This window comes from Amblyraja radiata, chromosome 9, assembly GCF_010909765.2.
Source record: "Amblyraja radiata isolate CabotCenter1 chromosome 9, sAmbRad1.1.pri, whole genome shotgun sequence".
Taxonomy (NCBI): Eukaryota; Metazoa; Chordata; class Chondrichthyes; order Rajiformes; family Rajidae; genus Amblyraja; species Amblyraja radiata.
Genome location: NC_045964.1, coordinates 22,408,185 through 22,431,811, shown reverse-complemented (window position 1 = coordinate 22,431,811; position 23,627 = coordinate 22,408,185). Strand labels below are relative to the sequence as shown.

The following is a 23,627-nucleotide window of genomic DNA, read 5'->3' as shown; positions in this document are numbered from 1 at the left end:
CTGAAGAAGAGTTTCGACCCGAAACATTACCTATGCCTTTTCTCCAGAGATGCTGCCTGACCCACTGAGTTATTCCAGCATTTTGTGTCTATCATAGTTTATCTCATCGTCCTATGTTATAGGTTTCAAATGTGAGAATTCTATGAGATTTAGCAAGGTAGTGATCACACTCAAACTGACCAAGTTATAAGATCTATTGTGCCGGACCCGCTAAATGACTCCAACACTTTGTGTCCATTTGTGCTGGACCCAGTTGGTGCCTAAGCTATTCCACAGTTGTAACAGCTATCTCGGCCTTAACCTTCTCTAGATGTGGAGATATGAATAAGTTGACCCTCAACACCCTCGATGCACCCCGCAGTCCTCTGACTACTATGCCTCGGGTGGTGAGGTCATTTCCCTTGAAAGCCTGAAAACCATTGATTGCTCCCTGATATGAAAGGCCTTTGAACAATGTTTGTAAGATTGTGATAGTGAGAGATGTACAAATGTGTTGACGATCACTGAAGCATATATTAGTCATTCTTGTTCGTCACTCATTTTCGAGTAACACTGTGACATCCAGCCTGTAGTTCTGTGACATGTACTGAGATGGCTGATTTGGCTAATCAAATGTTTCTTCATTTAAATAAAGCTGAATTAAAACTCATCTTGGGCAGGGACTCCAATCGAATGAACTAATTTTCAAACTGTAGGTTGGTCATCTACAGGGCAAGGATGGGGTGGTGGAATTGAACAGTCAGAGAGCCTGAATCTGTCACCCAGGACATCCAGGGTTTATTGAGCAAGAATGGAAATCAAAGATGAGCTAAGCTATGGCCAGCAATTTCCTGCTAAACAACTATTAGTCAACACCTTTTGACCCATTATCCCTTGTACCTGTGCTTTTGTTCTGATTTATACCCCCAAGTGAAAAGTTTCAATAACTTTGCGGGGGGTTAGATTTTTTTTTTGTCGCCGGCTTCAATTGCATAATTGGTTCTTCGTTGAAATTAGCATATTTTAATAGTTTAACTCAGACCTTTATGTAGCAATTAAGTTTTTGATTACATCCCTTGAATTCACCCATTTTTTAAACTGCAGTACATACATTCCATTCTATTTTTTTTTTTTAAATTGAGAGATTTATTGATGAAAAAATACAACAGTTAAAGCAAGTTGCTTGCTGCTCGACAAGTACTATCCATGGTACCAGTTAAATATCCTGGATACAGAGGTTAAATAAGTGTGTCTGCATTGCGTTTGAGGATATAAATTCAAATTGAGGTTTTTCCGAGAAGCAATTCCAAACTAAAATTTGGCAGCTGATTTAACACTTGGAGTACAGCACAATGTAAACGTACAAGAATGCTGAAAAGGAAACAAAATTTTTTTTTTTTAATTACCTGGAACATATACTTAAGAAAATAAATCAAGAAAGCTTCTGGATTGAAATCCATCCTACATTTGTAGTCACATCAAGGTGTAGCCCCATGCTTTAGTTTTGTTTAGAGATATAGTGCAGAAACAGGTCCATCCAGCGATCCCCGCACACTAGCAATATACTGCACATTAGGGACAATTTACAATTTTACAGAAACCTGTTAACCTACAAACCTGTGCGTCTTTGGAAGGTGGGAGGAAACCGGAGCACCCGAAGAAAACCCACGTAATCATAGAGAGAATGTACAAAACGCCGTACAGACAACGCCTGTAGACAGGATCAAAACCGGGACCCTGACGTTGTAAGGCAGCAGCTCGACAGCTGCGCCACCGTACTCTACCAAAATTCTGAAATGTATTATTTGATTGAATGAGGAGTAAAAGTTGAAGATATAATAAACATGTTGGCAGTAGTATTCGGCACATTTAGTGACAAGGGCATTGTTGAGTTTCAAGTTATTTGTCCTTCATTTCATATTTGGAGATATGGAGCAAGATTCAGATTTTTCTGATTTCTGTCTCAAAAGCTCCAAAATATCTGTGCTTCACTGCAAATCTAAAATTAAATGTATTTCTTCCTTCTGCAGAAATAGAATTCATTGAGGACGTTGTGCCAGAGGATGACCTGTGCCCTGAGGTATCCGGTTGCAACCTACTAAATGGACAGTGCGTCTGTGAGATAGTACACTCCTGTGTCAGAGTATTCCAGTTCCCTGATGTGGAAGCCTGCACTGCGACATCGGGATCTTTTCCAGGTAAAATAAATAAATGTGTTGAAGGTAGATGAGGATAATTGTGCATGAGGTGGTGCGCATTGGTGAATCCAAGATGAGTGAGAAATTTTGAAATCAACCATGCACAAGATGTGCAGGCAGACAATAATACCTATGTAAAACAGTAAATGCATATAATAATCAATATATGTTATATTTAGCGAAAATAGTTTCCATAATAAAATAAATATCCTGTGGAAGAATTAGATGCTGACATAGGGCCAGTTTTATTTGTCTCCCTCTGATACATATTTTCCTTTGGAGGAGATCATAGTGAATCAACTTGGTTTGAAGAGTTTAAGTTGCTAATTAAGTTGTTAGCTATGTTCTTTTTTGTTTTTTTGTCTTCTTTATTGTGTTAATTTTTTTTTGTAGAAATAGTAAAATTACTAATTCTGTTTCATTCCTCAAAACCTAAATGTTATCACTCTCACAGATTTCCCCTCGAGTCACATGAATTTCTTTTCATTTTGTTTCCTCTAACAAACTGATCTGAGGCAATTAACCTTTTAAACAATCTTAAGAATGTAACTAAACCGCCGTTATTGGATTACTAGTTGTATTAAGGCGGCATGCTAAAGAAATTTGTAACTTGCACCAGAGACTCAAGTATTTCTTATGCAGTTCAGAAATTGATAATATAACTTTTGATCCCATGATAAAAAAAAGATGTTCCTTCATCTATAGCTAAATAAGATTTTAAACTTCAAATGTGCAACAATAATGTAGATGATGATAATCAGAAACCAAAACAAGGTTCACCGACTCTGACTATGACTCAATGACTCAAAAGCAGCTTGATCAGAGCTTGATGGTGTAACTGGTGTACCTTTCATTTAAAAAGAGGTTTCCACACACACAAGCACATGTATGCACATGACGGGCTTGTCAAAAGGAAGGTCAAAAGTGGCAAATGTCTGGATTTTGAAAGTTACTTGTGTATTAATGTGTTACTTATGACATAACCTGTGGCATATACATGAAGCATTTAATGTCATGCAATAAATAATGAAAAGTGTGCTTAGTTGTGATTTCTGTTTTTTTACTGAGCTGGTTTTACTGAATGAAATATTCAAGAATAATCATGTTCTGCAGCAGGCCTTTGTTCAAGAGAAGCATTTTCATCCTCAATTTGAGTGTAGTTATGCATGGAGCACCCACTGTGCAATTCTTGTAGCCAGATGGTGCAACAACAGCCATTCTCAATTAATACGTGCAGAGTAAGCATTCTCCCCATCCGTTTTTGGCTTTTCGTTCCAGTTTAACACTCATGTCAAACATGATAGCAATTCAGAATGCTGTAAATTAAAAAAAAAAACTTTTTTGGCAACATCATTCAAACCTTTCTAGAAAAAAATGCACTCTGCTTGATTTTATTCCTATTTTTTGGTTCCATTTGAGCTTTTGTTGTTTCACAAAGTGGAAAATTTTAGTTGTTAAAACCTGACAACTTTTGATTAATATGTGAAACAACATTTGAATTGGTAACAAGAATAATAAAGTTGTTCATGGCCGCATTTGCTTTACGCCTCAGTTCCTTCCCCTTGAATTAGTCATGTCATTGTCTAAGCTTAACCTATAACATTTCCTGAAAACAAATACGATTGAATATACATATGGTAAAATACTGCCTTTTTAAAAGCATATTATGGAAGCAAAGTGCATGAAAGGACAAATTTCTCTGGGTCCTTTTTTTCTTTCTTTCTACAGTTATTATCAGATAAAGTGGAAAAAATCAATACTGAAAACTACGACTAATGGTTGCCTGTAAAGTTTAACATTGATAACAATTCAAATGTATTTTTGTGAATGAAGTGGAATAGTGAAGTGAACAGTTAAATAAGTAACCATATTTAACTGTTGCACTTCACCATTCAGATTCAGATTCAGATTCACTTTTAATTGTCATTGTCAGTGTACAGTACAGAGACAACGAAATGCATTATTCCAATCCATTTAAATGAATGGACATGCTCTTGCTGCCAAGGTCCAACCTTCCACAGGTTCTGTTGGCAGGATCCCTAGTGTAAATGCTGGGAAAAGTCCAAATATTTGCAATCCATCTCTGGATTCTGAGCTCAAGTCAGATTGTAGTGATGAAATGACCAGCCAAGAGTTTCGAGCATGTTCAGGAGTTGTGGGCCATTGATGCTGGCCCATCATGTCTTCAAATCGCATCCCTGGGGGGCAGCATGTCATTGAGATGTATTACAGGTGGGTCTTTGAAGGGGATTGGGAAGTAAATCTTTCTGCCTGCAATTAGAATTATGATGTAGAACTGCAACAAGGAACTGCAGGACCTACTCAGAAAATGATAGGCCTCAAGGGAGTGTTGTGGAGCAGAGGGATCTAAGAGTACAGGTGCATGGTTCCTTAGGTCGAGTCGCAGGTAGATAAGGTGGTCAAAAAGGCTTTTGGCATTTTGGCCTTCATCGGTCAGAGTATTGAGTATAGAAGTTGGGAGGTCATGTTGCAGTTGTACAAGAAGTTGGTGAAACCGCATTTAGAATATTGTTCACTTCTGGGCACCACGTTATAGGAAAGATATTGTCAAGCTTTAAAGCGTTCAGAAAAGATTTACGAGGATGTTGCCAGTGTTGATTCCGGATCTAATACTATCCCCTTCGTCTGGTTCAGTCAGTCGCTGAAACGAACACTGGAGTCCAAACTCTTCTTTATTTGTAAACTGTACTGCAGGACCGGACTCAGATCTACTCACTCGAGCCCTCACCAGCCTCGCGTAAACAGAACAGAAGAAAGAGACAACGGCACGCCCAAACGAATTACCTACACTTTTATACCCCTAAACAGAGGCGGGGACATTAAAGGCGCGAAAATGCAATGTGAGGGCCATCCCTACGTGCCAATGAATGAATGAATGAATGAATGAATGAAAACTTTATTGTCATTCAGATATTCACTTCTTACAGATATGAGATCACGTTAAGAGGCACTTACTCTGCTTACTTACAAACAATGTATACAAAAAGACACTTACACACATATTATGTAAAAACACAAAATCCTTTACCCAATCACAGACCTGGGTTCAGTGTCTGTTTAACAGAAACCTAGACTTGACGGCACAATAGACAATAGGTGAAGAAGTAGGCCATTAGGCCCTTCAAGCCAGCACCCCATTCAATGTGATCATGCCTGATCATCCACACTCAGTACCCCGTTCCTGCCTTCTCCCCATATCCCCTGACTCCGCTATCTTCAAGAGCCCTTTATTTGGTTTATTTGAGGAAGACTATAATTTGAATGACTGCGACAAAAATTTGATTTTATATTCTTAAATCAGTTATATTTTACAGTGTTGTTCATCATAAAAATGCGACGGATATGACTGAATGCAATGGGCAACCTGGAAAAAGAGGAGGAAAAAATAAGTTATTATCTAAATGATTGTGCCAAACATATTTCTCCCATAGAGATGTTCATCTCTGTGAAACAACATTCAAATTTGCAAAAATTCAAATTTTATTTTTGGGTTTCCAGAAGCTTCATTCACTAAAGAATTACCCGGCTGCATTGTTAAATAAAGTGTGGGGGGGGGGCAGACTCAATGATGGATAGTAATTAGTGAATTCACTGAAGCATAGGACCATAATACATAGGAGCCGTTATGCATGTGGGAACTCCACACACAAGTCCAGCAGCAATCTGTGTTAGAACTGTGGCTGTGCATTAGAAACAGAAGTTTATTATTGCTTACCTATGATTTTAAATGAAGAAATGTTCAAGTTTCAAGACCCGAAGGTGCATGTAAGTGATTGGGAAGATAAATAATTAAGTTGCAGACTTCTGGTCGAATTAACTATTAATATGTATAAATGCAGTGTGATGCATTTGGGACTGGGTAATTACAGGCATGTGTGCAGGATACAGCATTATTAGTTGTAGTCACGACCTTGGCTCTGTGTTAGAATTCTTGTCTCTGTATCATTCTAGCCTGACACTTCAAATATCACTTAAGTGTGCATTTTGGAAGTGCCCATATTTGGACAATACTTTAAAGTAAAATACCCTTGACCGGTTCAAGTGAGTGTATGATACTAACTGAAGAAGAAATGAGTTCTCCACTAATCTGATTTATATTAATCCCTGTACCACAAAAAGGATTAACTTTATCTTTCCCTCCTCTTGCTTTTTGTTAACCCTTTTGTGGAAATTATCAATTGCAAGGTCACAATTCAAAAGTCACAAGCTGAAGTGTTGAAACTGTCTTGAAATGAAATACATAATTCTTCTGGTCTTAATTTATGCCAAAAGACTTGTGTATCCAACTGGGTAAATCTGCCTAAATCTTCCTCCCCAAACACAGGGTTCCGCCAATCACCGACTACCGCTGCCTCAACTTTATTACACGAGCTATCTGCTCTGTACACTCTTAAGGGCCTGTCCCACTTGGCAATTTTTTTAGGCAACTGCCGGTGACTGTCATAGTCGTAGCAGGTCACCGGAAAACTGGCAGAAACTTGCGTCATCCTGGAGACAACCTACGATTGCACCAACGTCGGGAGATGTCAAGCTACGCTCATTGGCGTCAAACCCACTGTCGTTGAAATATTTTCAATGTCGAAAATTTAGCATTGACCAGCAAGACGGTACGACTTTTTGCGCGACTGAGGAGACTACTCCCGACGACCACCGGCGAACATTTGGCGACAAACTAATCGCCTGTAGTTGCCTAAAAAATCGCCTAAGTGGGACAGCTCCATTAGTCTTTATGCAGGTTCTGAATCATCTATCCTTTTTGCTCCCCAGATGCAGGTTGGTTAGCCTAGCTCACCAGCAATTTTTTTTTTCTCATTGATCAGACTGCTGTGCCTTGGTGCTATGTTAACAAAACCAGCCTGGTTGGAAATGAACGAGACTTTATATTACCTAGGAGTCCATTTATTTACATGCAGATTAGGTTGAAATTACATAGTTGCAACGTAGTTCTCTTTGACATGCAGATGAGTTGGGGTACACAACTAAAAATAATTTAGACTGGATCCCAGGAAATACTCTGTATGCTTTTTTTCGCAGAATATCGTTGATCCTACCACAAGCATTCCAAAATACATGGTGGATATTTGTGTAAACTGAGTTTAACAGGTTCCTCGGAGTTGAAGGTGACTCGAGTTGTTTGAGTTTCAGAGATACAGCGTGGAAACGGGCCCATCGGCCCAGCAGGTCCACTCCAGCCATCAATCACCCAAACACTAGGTCTATGTTATCCCATTTTTGCATCCTACGTACTCGGGGCAATTTACACCCAAGATGTGTGTGGAAACCGGAGCACCCGGAGGAAACCCACGTGGTCACAGGGAGAATGTACAAGCACTGCGGAGACAGAACCCAGGATCAAACCTGGGTCTTTGGCGCAGTAAGGCAACAAATCTATTATACCGCCCCTTAGCTATGTGATTGCAATCTTCTGAATTCTGAATAATCTTTCGATTATTTCCCTCAATTATGACATAATGGGAGAGGATGAAGGACGGGAAGATGCTGTGGATGGTGAGTGATATGTGCACGAACTACATCTTATCTGTGAGGGTAGAGTTCTCAGAATAGTTGGGATTTTTCCCAATCTCTTGGATTATGGTTAATTCCGAGAATTTGACCACCGCATAAGAAATTTTAAAAAGAAACAGTGTTCCCAAATAAAACCTTGCTTCCCCTTTGGAAACTGTCCAGGTGCAACAGTCCTTTTAACAAAACAAGCAAACACCTGCCAAAAACGCACACCAATTTAGTTTTAAAGTTTATGAAAACCGAAGTGGGACATTCCATTCTATCTTAGTTTTTAAATGTGTTCCCGAAATTTCTGTTTGTAGTAAAATTTCCATAGAAGATTCCTTTCACATCATTTGAATGTATTAAGTTGATGTAAAGTAGGAACAAGGTCAATGTGGAATTAGCTGTAAGTTAGTGTTGTTGATGTATACAGGCCTTGGCTCTGTCTATCACACTGTGTTCCATTAACCCTACCTGCGATCAAGCTGTCAGAATGTCATCTTCGATGTACCATCTATATTTTGCATTCCCCTTCCCCCTGGCTCACAGTATGAAGAACAGTTGCGACCCAAAACATCACCTACTCCTTTTCTCCAGAGATGCTGCCTGACCCGCTGAGTTACTCCAGCTTTTTGTGTCGGTCATCTTCTTTAGTTCAGTTGAATGTTGTTGCACACGAGATGAGTACCTTGAAGTTTTACTGTCATACTAGTGCAAGCTGTGTGTGTGTGTACATCTCCCATTTCACAGATTAATGTGAATGGTTGCATGTTTAGTTTGTTTCATGACCTCAACCTGTCCCAAAGTGTTTCCCAGCCAGAGAAGTAATTTTGATGTACGTACACTCGTCATTATGTTGGTTACAAAATAACCAAAATATGGGCAACAGAAGCTGTAGTGCTCTAATGACCAGATGAACCATTTTTATTTGATGTGCCAACTGCAGAATAAATATTGGTCAGGATACCAGAGATAATCTTCTCACTTTTCAAAAAAAGCTCTGTGGAAGTTTTGCATTTTTTAGTTCAATTCATCTGAATAATGGGACCTGTAACATGGGCAGCACGGTGGTGCAGCAGTAGAGTTGCTGTCTTACAGCGTTTGCAGCGCCAGTGACACGGGTTTGACCCCGACTGCGGGTGCTGTCTGTACGGAGTTTGTACGTTCTTCCCGTGACCGCGTGGGTTTTCTCCGAGATCTTTGGTTTCCTCCCACACTACAAAGACATACAGGTTTGTTGGTTAATTAGCTTGGTACAAGTGTAAATTGTCCTGAGTGTGTGTTGGATAGTGTTAATGTGCGGGGATCGCTGATCAGTGCAGACTCGGTGAGCTGAAGGGCCTGTCTCAAAACTAAACTAAACTGCTGATGGTCAGTCTAGTATTTTTAAAACCTCTTGAATGGCGTTTGAACTGATTACTTTCTGATGGAGGCAGAAGTGACAGTAACTGACAGAACAGGAAAACTGAGAATATTGAACTTGCAACACGGAGTGGTTGAGTTCCATCACTGGTTCAAAATCCTGGAACACACGCCCAAACGGCATTGTAGATATCTTTTCAAGGGAAACTAGGGAAGATGCCCTCTAATTAAACACTGGCTCAGCCTGCAAAGCCAAAATCCCCTAAATGTATGAAGATATTGGTTCTCCCAACCAAATATGTTAAAGTGATCTATTTCCAGGACTGTGTTTAAGAGTGATTGGGGTCATTTTATGAGACGTAAAGGGAACTCAACAGGCTTTGACCTAATTGAATAAATGACCGGTTTCTCTGCAGTAACCTCTGCTTTATATTGACTGACCAAGAAATGCTTCCAGTTGGCATTGTGTCTATGCTCCATTGGTTTGGAGATAACAATGGAACCAGCAGAGCCACCAGCTAATCAATAATTAATGATGTAATTTATTCTGGTAGGCAGCCACTTGCTGAAACAGAGAGAAATAAAAAGTCAATGACTACTGTTGTCTATTTGCGTGTTCAGTATGGTATTCTCCTTGAAGTAGTGACACCTTGGTTCATGTTAACAACTAGACTTTACAAGTATAAAAAAGAATTATACTATATTAAGAATCCTTTTTAGCAGGCATAATACTAGCATCGGAAATATGCTTTTTATAACATCAGGAAATACATACTCAGTCATTCACTGACATTGGTTCGGAGTTACTGAAGTGGAAGATGTGTCCTTTCACGTATCTGGTCAGAAGAACCATTTTAAAAAATTGATTCATTTGGGGGATTTGGGTTTTACAGGCTGAACCAGCATTTAATTTCCCATCCCTATCTGCTGTTGATAAGGTGACAGTGAACTGTTGTATAGAGCAATTGTAATCCTTGCGATGTGGTTATACCCACCATACAGTCAGGGATAGGGTTCCAGGAATTTGACCCAGTGACAGTGAAGAAACAATGATATGTTTCCAAGACAGGATGAGGTGTGGCTTAGAAAGCAACTTCCAGCTGATCTTCACAGATTTCAAGTTATTTTGGTAAAAATATGGTCAGTTGGCCTTCTCTCAAACCAGTTAGTAGCAGCAATGGACTTTGCAATTTGGATTACTAAAAGTACTTTTTCTGGAAGATACCACAAGAAATAAAAGGCAGGTTGTCTGTCTCTACTTTTACAAAAATAAGTCTGCGAGATAACATGGACAGTCAGAGTACATTTTTTTTAATTGGATTTTAGGTAGCATTAGCAAGTTAAATTATGATTCTGCTAGTATCCAAAGTCATCTAATTTCCATTTGCTAGGTGAAGTAACTATGCCCATATCTTATTTTGACTGCCTTCCATCAATGCTAATGGGTGATTTAGATACAAAACTTTCCGGGTTTGGAGCGTCGAATTCGGCGATCCATTGGTGACTGCCTCTCTTGGGAGCACATCGAATGACCAGTTCTTATTTCATGGATTTACCCATGTGCCAGATATCAGATTTGAGTGAACTATTGTCTGGTTAGTTTTGCAGTATTTCCTCCAGAGTAGTCAGGTTCACATGGTTTATGGAGCAATGACACCAACTCAGAACATTTGGGCAGGTTTTGGGAGTGACATATGGCAGTGAAAGCCAAAGAAAATATGCATGACATTATGATGGATCTTTTTGTCAGATGACAGCCCACATTTAATGGTACTTTATTTTACTTTTCTTTTACATCGGTTGGAAGCTGTATACTAAATCTCGTTGCACTGATGTGCAATGACAATAAAAGATATTATTATTATTATTACTTTGTTATAAAAATCAAGTATTTAAGTATAATCCTGAGAAGTTCCTACTTGTGTTCCCATTGCTAACTATAAAGTATGGAATTGGAAGGATTATTGTGTTAGATTATGAAAATGAATCTTTTTAAAGTTTGATGTCATCTGCTATTCTTCTGCCATACTATGTGGATTAAGCAGTAAAAATAAATTTCCTCAATTTTCCAAATAGGACTTGAGGTAAGCCTAAAACTAAATAAAGAATGGATTATTGGTCAATGGTTCATTCAGTTGCTAGAGGTGTAAGCAACAACTTCAAAGAATTAACAGGAGAAGTTAGTGTTGTGCATTTAATCTTAAGTATGGAATTCAACTTGAACATCAGTATGTTGGCAATCAAACAAGCCAGAAAGATTTAATACCAATAATTAATTATGTAATTGACTGCAAAAGGGAACTGACCAGTGCTACACACAACACCAGAATAATTTGTGCATCATGAAGAATAACAAAACTAATGTACATTGATCGTATTTATCATTATATTCTTCAAAATGGGTATGTTCCGAGTGAAATTTGATGCATTGAATCTGACCCTTAGGAAGTCTAAATCATCCATTTTTAATATTTAATAAGGGAGAGGGTGAGAGATAAAATTGTTGGATACAGTATTATAGTTGCTTTAAACAGTCTGTTCATTAATATTTAGCAGTAAACAACTTGACAAATTTACATTTTCTATCATATTCCTTTGGTATTCTTGATCGTGAAATGTTTTTTGAACTGCGAGATAAAGCACCTAATGTAGCAGAGGAAATCTCATAGGATTATGGTAAGCATCTGTTGACCAGACACAATTCATAAATAATTTCAATGTACTGACTGCCCAGCACACCAAAAGGGCAATATAGATTCATACAACCTTTGGTGAATTTGTAGTAAACTAATGATAATTAGGATAGACACAAAGCTGGAGTAACTCAGCAGGTCAGGCAACCAATAAACTAAGGCAGTATCGTGGCGCAGTAGTAGAGTTCCTGCTTTACAGAGCAAGAGACCCGGGTTCAATCCTGACTACGGATGCTGTCTGTACAGTGTTTGTACATTCTCCCTGTGATACGTAGGTTTTCCCCGGTTTCCAAACATTCCAAAGAGGTACAGGTTTGTAGGTTAAATGAATGCTGTAAATTGTCCTTAGTGTGTAGGATCGAAGGATAGAGCAAGTGTATGGATGATCACTGGTCAGCACAGACACGATGGGCCGAATAGCCTGTTTGAATGCTGTATCACTAAAATTAAACAATTTTTTCTCTCTGAGAAAACCATAACTTTCCTATTGTGCTGCAGGCTTGCTGGGAATTGACCAGCTACAGCATGTCGCCTGGTGGCTAGGACTTGAACATCTTATGTGTAACCTACCTGCCAGTTGAACTGTACAGATTTAGCTCCATGTCCAATGCAATGATCCAGAGCTTGTGCAAATTCTGTATGGCATTTTTTCACAGATATTTGAATCCCTTTCTTGATTCACGGTACTCTCATTGAAAATAATTACTTGCTATGATGTGACTACTGCAGGTAAATTGGTTAATTTTAATTGTTGCTTCTAATATTTAATATTTAGAAGAGTCGGGATCAATGATTTGGGTACACTCCCATGTTTGCCTGTTTGTGTGAAGAAAATAAATGTGTATTAAGTGTCATCTTCAGAACAGTTGATTCCCAAAAATACCAATTCTGAATGTATATCAGGGCTGTGAAATAGCAATGTACTCCAGTTTAAATCTTGTAATAACATGATTCAATTAAATATTCTTTGTAGAATAATTGTTTTTTTTTTAATAGTTTGTGGTTTTTAAGTAAGAATCAAGTCACCCATAGTTAGTTAATGAATTGATAAATGCATATGTTTTCATAAGGCAGCTCAATTATTCAGAGGAAATACAGTAAATTTCCTAAGAAAACTCAATTTCCAAAGCTCAATGGATTTATTAAATTGTTTCCTCTAGACAACAGCTGGCATGCTTGGCTTACATTCACTGAAAGTAAAACCACAAAAAGAAGGCAAAATGTTACATTGAAATGTTTTGCTTGGATGCTGCATACCTTACAATGGATGTTGAATGGGATGTGGTTTGGTGATTGGAATTCTCTGCATGAAGAATTCTGTTCAGAACAGGTTTGGTTGGCAAAATGTTCATGCTATACCAAGTAATTCTGAATTATAGAGATCCACATGAAATTAACTTTTGAAGATGTATTAAAAATTGCATCAATTATGCGTCTGTTTTCTATCCTGTCTTTGTGAACAAACATACCGAAGAGCCTGAGAGAACGAATAAATATATCCTTTCTGGTGACAAATAACCCACATATCCCAGGAATAAAATGGATCTGGAAAGGTTAAAGAAATAGAGAATAGAATAGCCTTTTATTGTCATCCAGACCGAAGTCTGAACGAAATTTAAGCAGTCATACATACAATACAATACAATAAAAAACAACAATAAACACATATTAACATCCACCACAGTGAGTCCACCCAACATCTCCTCACTGTGATGGAGGCAAAAGTCTTAGGGCTGCAGTCTCTTCCCTCCTCTTCTCCTTCTGCGCTGAGGCGATACCCCCCGGGCGATGTTAAAACCTGTCCTGCGGCTCAAACACCGCGGCCCGGGGTAGTCGAAGCTGCCGCTCACCAGACCTGCTGACGCAGCCGCTGGCCCGCGGCCGAACCCCCGGTCTCAGGCCACCGCCGCCAGAACTGCCGTCCCAGCCCCCGGAGCATCGTTCCAGCCCCGAGCCGGATCGCCCTCACGTGAGTACTGCCACCGTCTCAGCCTCGCGCCAGGCCGCCGCTCCTCCCTCGCGCCAGGCCGCCCCGACTGGGCGCCGCTCCTCCCTCGGGCCGGGCCGCCCCGACCGGGCACCGCTCCTCCCTCGGGCTGGGCCGCCCCGACTGGGCGCCGCTCCTCCCTCGGGCTGGGCCGCCCCGACCGGGCGCCGCTCCTCCCTCGGGCTGGGCCGCCCCGACCGGGCGCCGCTCCTCCCTCGGGCCGGGAACGCCGTACCTCCCCGAGCTCGGCTACTCCGACGGGAGCACCGTTCCTTCCTCGGGCCGGCCGTCACAGCCCCTCACGAAAGCCCTGTTCCAGCCCCGAGCCGGGCCGTCCTCACGGGAGCGAGCTCAGTGCGAGTCCCGGCGGGCTCTGCCTCCTGAGCCTCGAGGTCGCCAGCTCCGCCATTAGGCCTCAGCGCAGACGGAGGCAGAGAAGGGGAATACGACAAAAAAGTCGCATTCCCCCGCAGGGAGAGACAGCAAGCCCCGTTTCAACCCCCCCCCCCCAAAAAACACAAACTAAAAACCAAAACTAGACTAACCAAAACGAAAATAAACAACCCAAAAAACACAAAACAAACAGGACTGCCGGAGAGCCGCTGCAGCCAGAGCCGCGCCGCCACTAGGAGATGTAAACATGAAGGAAAAAGATTAGGATCATTTCAATGACAAGACATTTTAAAATATCACATCGCAAAGAGATAAGTGAACCAAAGATGTTGGTACTATTTTTCCCCAGTAAAAAACTTCTCTTAATAGTGTATTTTGATCAATGCTTTTTGTTGCTGGTGAAAGAGAAATGAGTTCATCATCTTCACAATCAATTGAATTCCAGCAAAAGAGGCTTAAAGCCAGCAGCCTGAAAGATAATACACAAGCATGTTCATGATTGAATGATTCCAGGTTCAGTACTGTTATGCACAAGAGATTTGTTTTATTGAAGGAAAAGACTGTTGCCAAATCATATTTCCGTTTGGTTCAGAATTAGTTGTATTTTGCCAAGGAAGCCACAATTGAATGTCACCTTTATTTCTATTCCAGATTAGCTTCTTTTTTTTTCCTGGATGGAAAATAGCGGGTCTGTTCTAGGTTATGAGGAACTAAATGATTCACCCATCATGCACCAGTTCCATCCTACACACTAAGGACAATTTACAGAAACCAATTAACCTACAGACCTACACCTTTGGAATGTGGGAGGATACGAGAGAAAATCCAAGTGGTGACTGAGAACTCTGTACAGATAGCACCCATAGCCAGGATCAAAGCCAGGTCTCTGGTGTTGTAAGGCAGCAACTCTACTGTTGCGCTATTGTGCCCCCCCCCCCCCCCCCCCCCCCCCGATTGAGTACTTGGGTAGTAAATATTGACCAGAACTGGAGTTAAGAGCAGCAGGAAATCTTTTTATGTCCCTCAAAGAGTTCAATGCCTTAACCCTAAGATGCCCTCTCCAGCAACCGCTACAGTACTTCAGCACTATATTGGAGTGTCAAATTGTGTGCTCCAGATCCTCGCAACCCACTGACCTGGAGATGAGCATAAAAACTGTAACATATTATTTGCCTGAAGCTTTGTCTTTTGATGTGTGAGAAGTAAAATTCATGATCACAAATAACTTAGTGAAAAGTTAAGAAAATGCAACTTAACTAAATAACAAAGACAGATGTCAGTCCTAAATGGGTAAAGATTGAACAATGTGGCCAATGAAACTGGTTGCATATTTTCTTGAAACTGTCCTGATTGTGTTCCAAGGTGGAGAACATGCAGGTCTTGTGCTTGCACAAGGCAGATGCTCTTTAGTCCAATCTTTGCTGCTCAATATCAACAATCAGATGAGGAAAAACGTTTTCACCCAGAGAGTTGTGAGTTTGTGGAATTCTCTGCCTCAGAAAACAGTGGAGGCTGATACACTGGATGCATTCAAAAGATAGTTAGATAGACCTCTTAGGGCTAGCGGAATCAAGGGATATGGGGAGAAGGCAGGAACGGGGTACTGATTGTGGATGATCAGCCATGATCATATTGAATGGCAGTGCTGGCTCAAAGGGCCAAATGGCCTACTCCTACACCTATTTTCTATGTAACAAGGTTAGAGGGCTAAGAAGCAAATTGCATCCACTAAAAGGGGCTAAATAATAAACTTGTCATTAAGGGATTGTCAGAAAGCGGTGAGTTTTTCTGCAAGCAACAACTGTGATCTGTTGTCATTTGAAAGGTCTTTGAGAGCCTGGATTCAGAAAGTTGAAGTTTTTTTTACTAGCTTCCATTTTCATTAGTGGATAATGGGCTGAACCTATAATTCCTGAGCAGGTGGTTCTAAATGATGGACCTATTCTGTCACTATGTCCAAAAATCACTCTTGTTTGTACATTAGTTAAACAAAGAAAAACAATCATTTTCTAGTTATCTTGGGTTCTTTATCAAGAATTTTCAATGCCCTGCTTAAGTAGCACAAAATTAATGTTGACCGTGTTAAAACAACTGCCAGTTAATTGCAGAAGTACTGTGATTTGTGAAAGGCCAAATTCTTGAAGTGATGCACAAACATTGTTCTGCTTAATACACAAGAACATTTCTAAAAGACAGATAAATGAACAGCTTGTAAATTCCTCTTGAATCTAAGTTAAATGGATTTCATGTCTTGGAGTTTCTTCCCATAGAATTGTACTGCATGTTAATCTTTCCAAAACATTGAACATACATTTGAACCAGGGGCCACAGTTTAAGAATAAGGGGTAACCATTTAGAACGGAGATGAAGAAACACTTTTTCACACAGTTGTGAGTTTGTGGAATTCTCTGCCTCAGAGGGCGGTGGAAGTCGGTTCTCTGAATACTTTCAAGAGAGAGCGAGATAGGGCTCTTGTAGATAGTGGAGTCAGGGGATATGGGGAGAAGGCAGGAACGGGGTACTGATTGAGGATGATCAGCCATGATCACATTGAATGGCGGTGCTGGCTTGAAGGGCGAAATGGCCTACTCCTGCACCTATTGTCTCAGTTGTTCATAGTAGAGTCTGGTTCATCTATTCATTGGCCCTTGCATGTGATTGCCTATTATTCTTTGGGCAGGGGATTGTGAGGACTTAGACCCACAAATATAATCTGACTCTGACTTGACTTCAGAAGTTTAATGGCTGAAGTTATTTCCTTTCCCTTTCCTTCTTGTCTCAGTAGTCTCTTTCACTGGTGGCTAAGGGACTATGGACAACATTTTCCCATGCCAATTGCTTCAAGTTTAGCCTAGTTGCCTTCTTGGGATGGGCATGGCTGAACATGTCAACCAATACGCATGGCTTTGCGTAGAGTATTAAAATTATACATTCACATGCTATGTCACTTCATGAGTGTTCAGTGGAAAGGCTTTCATGGTATTGATCAGATGTGAACACAGCACATTTAAAGTGTATTGGTGATACTTCTCCAATCCAAAGATTACTGCAAGTAACTCCACCTCAATCTGTATGTAACATATTTCACAGAAAAGTAAAGGCTTGTGATGCAGAGTCAGCATTCTGCTTGTATAAGATATTGGCTGCCCCCTTACATGTTTTCTGCTCCCTGATCCATTTTCAGGTGTCTATCAGTTCCTTATCAGTATCACAACTAGACTCAGCTGTGACTGTCACTTTCAAACATTTGATTGGCTGACTGAATAACTCTCTTTGGTCACACACAATAGATGTACCTCCTCCAATAGGTGTGGCATCTCTTTCACTCTTGACGTTTGTTCATACTGACCACAGAATTTTTAATAATAAAGTGACCACTCATCAGGGCTATTTGCTATCAGTCAAGGTCTAATAACACTGCTTAATTTTCTGTTTCTCCTTATCCAGCTCAACATATCAGGTTACATGCTGTAATCTTATTCTATTGAAGACTTTGAATGCAACATCGGTTCCACACTGAAATTCTTCTGATGTATGTTTCAAACTGCTACTCTTCTTGAATAGTTTCAATTGGACCGTGTGCTGAAACAGTTTAAATATGAATTCTCCTCGTCAATTTCTATATACCAGAGTCCATTCTGTCACAGATTCAGCTTGTTTAAAACACCAAATTAAATGGTGTTCAACCCGAACTTTGTCCAATCCACTCTCTGTGGATCTCCAATGTCCTCTTCATCATTGAAGATTTGTACAAATGATTTTACAATTCATGTACATTTTTCTCCTATGTGTAGGGCATTTCTTTTTTAGCTGCTCCTGTTGCTCTTCATAATCCTTGCCAAATACATGCAGACATTGCTGTATTTTCCCTGTTTTGCCTCACACTTCACCTTATGTACTTCCTGCTATTGGACATCCAACATTTTTCATCCGACTTTGAATTGCTCTGCATCTCTGTTTACACTTTTCTAGGATTAATTCTGAGTCACGTAGTTACAGTTCCCTCGGGCTGCACTTCCAGATTCCACAAATAATCCAATCTGATGAACGAGTCCTTCAAATCTTTGAAATTACAATTATCTGCAAACAATTTAGGTCTGCTTTGAAAGAAGTGAATTAAGAAAGGAGCAGAGAGTTTCATATTTCTGGTTGTGTGCAATTTATAGTTAACAATCAACCATTTCATGTTTAGCCTTGTTGCAATGTGCTTTGAATGCACATAATACCTTGGAGCCTCATTTGAAGGGTATACAGTCTGGTACAATTCCCTTCTCTTGTGACCAGTATTATGCAACATCTTTAAATAATGTCTAAGATAGACTCAAAGCTGGAGTAACTCAGTGGGACAGGCAGCATCTTTGAAGAGAAGGAATGGGTGACGTTTCTGGTCGAGACCCTTCCTCAGACATTCCTTCTCTCCAGAGATGCTGCCTGTCCCACTGAGTTGCTCCAGCACTTTGTGTCTATGTTCGGTTTAAACCAGCATCTGCAGTTCCATCCTGCACACTTTAAATTATGTCTGATGTGGTTTTTCTGCCATAGCCAGCTCAGTAAACAGTGTAAACACCTTTCTTTTAATTTCTCCATTCTTCAGTTATGTTATTCATTCAGAATTTATAATTTGTTTGCTCAATCATGTGCTCAGTCCATTGAACAAGGCACCTTTTATCTCTCTATTCACTTTCACTTATTATCTCAGCTGGGGGTTGGTGAGAAAATTACCTATTTAACTGTGACATCCAAATGTCTTTGATTCATCAACACTTCTGACACCCTGTCGCAGTATTTTCCTCATTTACTCGCTATGATTTAGGAAATAATCTAATTACAGAGATCAACAAGCATATTTCATGAAAAAACTGTTCACAGAACCAGCATTCTTAGACTTGTGCTTTCTTCTGAAACTTTCTTCACCAAACAATCTTGTAACATTTACCAGCAGCATCACGTGTAACTATCCTTAAAAAGGTGACTTTATTAAAGGAAAGTGTATTGTGCAATCCAACATCATCCAAATTTCTAATCCACAATCTCTTTCAGAAATATTAATACTTGTCATATCAAAATCATTTAAGTGCTATAAATGAATTAAGACCTATCTCGGTGCTGGATTTTGATTTAAAAAAAAACCCAACAGGAATAATACTGGCTTCTGCCCAGTACTAATATTTGCTCCCACAAAGCCCAGATCTACTTCATACCACGTTCATGGTAAAATCAGAAACCTGGAATAGAGTGTAAGCAAAGTCTCTGTGTGATCCTCCTGCAGTTCTCACGGCTTCAAATAGGATTAGTTCTGTATCTTTAAAAATAATTTACAGGGTGGCTGTCACTTAGCGTGGCGTTTAATGGACTTATGATTTACTTGAGTGAAGAAGTTCTATTTTCAGTAAGATTTAGAAGAACAATTTAACTGTACTTTGTTATTTTAAGAACATGTCAGTTGGTTTATGAAATATACAGCTTTTTGGTTCCTTGAATTAAGATGCCATGGAGGAATGTCAAGTGAACCAATGGGATTAAATAGATTGGCATAATTTGTCATTCAGTGTATTTCAATGTTATAGTTTTTAAAAAAAACAATGTCATCTGGCCAATACTAAAATGTTCATTTAATTAGAATCTGCACAGACATATCTGTTGTTTTTCATTACTATCCACTTGTAAGCACATTTTTCGTTATATTTTGTTATACTTTTTAGTTTTCTGATTTCATTATCAAGCACACTTAAAGTAAAATGTAGTAAATTGGATAAATTTAAATACATTTAAAATCAAGCCAGATTCTGCTCGTACACCAGGAAAAGTCATCAAAATTACATCATCTCCATGTTTTGTGTTTTTTTTTTAAACAGGGACAGTGCATATTGATGAACATTTACATGTAAATATGCAAGATTATAGCCAATAGCTAATTTCCATCTTTAGTCCCTTTGGCAGTAAAAAGAAACAATTATACAAGACACACAACTAACTCAATTCACACAGACATCCATCATAGTAAGTCTCCTCCTCACTGTGATGGAAGGCAAAGTCTTGTCTCTCCCCTGCTCTCCATCCTCTCCCAATGTTAAAGCCCCTGGTGGGCGATGGTAAGTCCTGCGGCTGCTAAGGCCGCACCGGCGGTGAAAGGCCCTGATCCGGGTCTTAATTTTGGAGCTCCCGGCGGGCGAAGGCAAGTCCCGTGGCCATTAAAGCCACGCCGGGCGATGTCAGGCCCCGCTCCGGGTCTTGATGTTGGATCTCCCGGCGGGCGATGGCAAGTCCCGCGGCCTTTAAAGCCGCGCCGGTCGATGTCAGGCCCCGCTCCGGGTCGTTTTCAACCCCGCAACTCAGGCGGGAGAAGCTGCCGCCGCAGGAGCTCTGAAAAGCGGTCTCCCACCAGGGACTTGCGAGCTCCCGATGTTACCGTCCACAGGCCTGCAGCTGGAGCCTCCGAAGCCCCGAAGTCTGGTTGGAGCCGCGCGCCACCACAGCTCTCCACGCTCCGAGGCCGGCCAGCCCCACGATGGTAAGTCTGCAGGCTCCGCGACTGGAGCCCCCAGGTCGTTCCGGCTGGAGGCCGCTCCACGGTGCTAGGCCCCAACGACAACGGAAACACGACGGGGAAAAGGTCGGGTCCCCGTACAGGGAAGAGATTTAAGTTTCCCCCACCCCGCCCTCCAACATATACACAGTTAAAAACAATATAAAAACCACAGCAAACAGGACAAAAATTAAAATTAAAAGAATAAAGACAGACGAGGGGCCACGCCATTACAGCGCCGCCATGGATTCTTACCATTTCTTTCACCAACTGTCATCACACAGGTCCCAAAAAGCTTTTTACTGAGATAATCTATTAATCTGATAAGATATTTATGTGCCTGAAATATGGAATTATAGTATGGCCCATTCAGCCTACACCATCAAACATCCATTTACACTCCTCCCATTTTATTCTTCCGATCTCCCACCACCCCACCTTGATTCTTCCACTCACTGCACACGAGGGACAATTTACATTAACCAATTAGCCTTTCATCCTGTACATATGTGGCTTTTTGAACGGAAATGGAGCACCCTGGCCAAACCCAAATGGTGACAGGCATAAGTCAAGTGAGAAGTCAAGAATATTTTATGTGTCCCAAACAAAACAAAGAAATTCTTACTTCCTGTAGCACAACAGAATATGCACACACGCACACATACACACACACACACACACACACGACCAAGTGGGCCTAATGTTGCACCACACACCCGTTCCCCCAACACAACCTGTTTCCACCACACACACTCGTTCCCCCAATCCAACCCATTCACCCAACGCAATATTCCACTGCTCCCCCATAGCCCCCAACTGCACAGGCACGGCTCATACACTCCCTCCCCTCCTCCTCACCCTCCCTGGTCTCTCCCCTCTCCTCCTCCCCTCCTCCACTCCCTCCCTCACCTCTCCTTCCTTCTCCTTTCCCCTACACTCAGTCACTCCTGCCCTCCCTCAATAACCCCTCTAATCTCCCTACGCCCTCCTCTCCCTCTATCTCCCTGCTCCCCCACTCCTCACCTCTCCCCTATCACAATCCTCCACTAAACACGATGTTTAAATAACATTTCTCCTCCTCCCCTCCCCCACTCCCTCCCTCTCCTTACAACAATATAACAAATCTCTCATTGCACTGGGTTGAACACTGTTGATGGGCACTTTATGTAAATGAGATCCCATTGTGATTTTATTGTCGGATTGAGCACTGCTCACGTGCAGTTTATGTAAATGAGATCCCATTGTGACGTTATAGCTGCTAACTGCCACTGCAAGTTCAAGTGATTCTTTCTAAAACTGGATTTTGAAACGTTAAAAATGTGAATAACTTGTAAAATATAACATCAATCTGAACAAAACTTTGATAAAACATACCACAGGATAATGGTGAGTAAGGTCGTCCAAAAACTGAAGCACTATCGTGTACCGTTTTGGCATAATTCAGGACATCACAGACACACAGGCACATAAACACAAACACAGACATAGAAACAAACAAGAAGGGAATTTTAGTAATATACATACTGCACCAAGTGGGACCCATTGAGTTCCTGTCACATGGGAGGCCTGGTCCTCCAACGCAACCCGTTCCCCATTGGCAATATTCCACCACTCGTTCCCCCAACGCAACTCGTTGCCTCAACGCAATATTCCACCACTCGCCCGTAGCCCCCAACTGTGCAAGGATGGCTAAATTCCCTTCATCCCCCAGCACTCCCTCCCCCTCCTCTTCTGCCTCCCAATTGCACTTGCTGCCAGCACTTTAAAAAATAATCCAATTGCATTTTCCCTACCTCCCCCAGCACTCCCTCCCCCTCCTCCACAGTTGAAAATTTGCTTGCAGGACTCTGTTCTGTGATTGCAATATTGTTGTGGGGAGGGCCAGCAAGGATTTTGATCCCATTGTGACATCATAGCTCTAACTGCCAATGTGCAGATGGAAGAAATTTATCTCAAAGTAGGATTTTGTAATGTTAAAAATGTGAATAACTTGTAAAATATAACATCAATCTTAATGAAACTTGATTAAAAAACAAACCACAAGACAATTGTGAGTAAGGTGATGCAAAAATTATAGCACTATCGTGTACCCTTTTGGTGTAATTTCAGGATCACACACACACACACACACACACACACACACACACACACACACACGCGCGTGCGCTGAGAGTTTTAGTGATAGATAGATAGATACGCACACGCACAATAATACTGCTAGACAAAACCAATGTCCCCAAGTCTATGTAGTTCAGAGTTTATTTGGAGGTTGTAGCGTTTTAATAGCCTGATGACTATTTGTAAACTTCACACTCACAGCAGAAGCTGTCAGTATTCATCTTAGGTTTGGGTGACTGCAAGCAGTATCAAAATAGTTTTCATTGGGACTAATACTGAACTTGCTCTGCAAAGGTCACAATTTATGTAATTATCTGCACTATGCCAATTTATGTGCACTATGCCTAAAGCAATTTATGGAGAACTCTGGATCTCAGACAGAAAAAAAAGGAGTCCCTATTGAAAATATTTATCCTTTTTAAGTGTTTTAATTAAAAATATAAAACAGGACTTCAAAGGAAATTGATAGCCAGCAGGGAAAAAATATTTCTACTGGTTTGTGAGTCAGTACTAAAGGGCATATATTTTACTTTGAAAGCTTTCTTTTATGTATAATAAAGATAGTTCAGTTGTGGAAATGCAGTGTGAAATATGATAAAAATATGATTTTATTTAATTTCCAATACTTTTGGAGGAATTTGTTTGAAGGGCTAATTATAGTAAGAACTGACACAATTCCAATGTGGAAGACATCTTTAACCTAAGCCATTGTTTATCTAAATGCTATCTTCAATAACTGCCATAAAAGCCACATTTGTTGGGATATTGAGTGGAAGAATGTTGTATACTTATTATGTCATGGCAATTCACTCATGGACGTTGATATTAAGTGCTTAGATGTT

At 40.6% G+C, this 23,627-nt stretch overlaps 1 protein-coding gene across 1 annotated transcript in view; it reads left to right on the top strand.

The window, feature by feature from the left end:
* Positions 1–23,627, top strand: part of LOC116976866 (cysteine-rich motor neuron 1 protein-like) — a 187,139-nt gene that overhangs the window by 40,099 nt on the left and 123,413 nt on the right. The window contains exon 2 of the mRNA XM_033026866.1: positions 2,010–2,177. The gene's annotated coding sequence lies outside the window, so the exon portion shown is untranslated. The remainder of the gene's footprint in view (positions 1–2,009; positions 2,178–23,627) is intronic.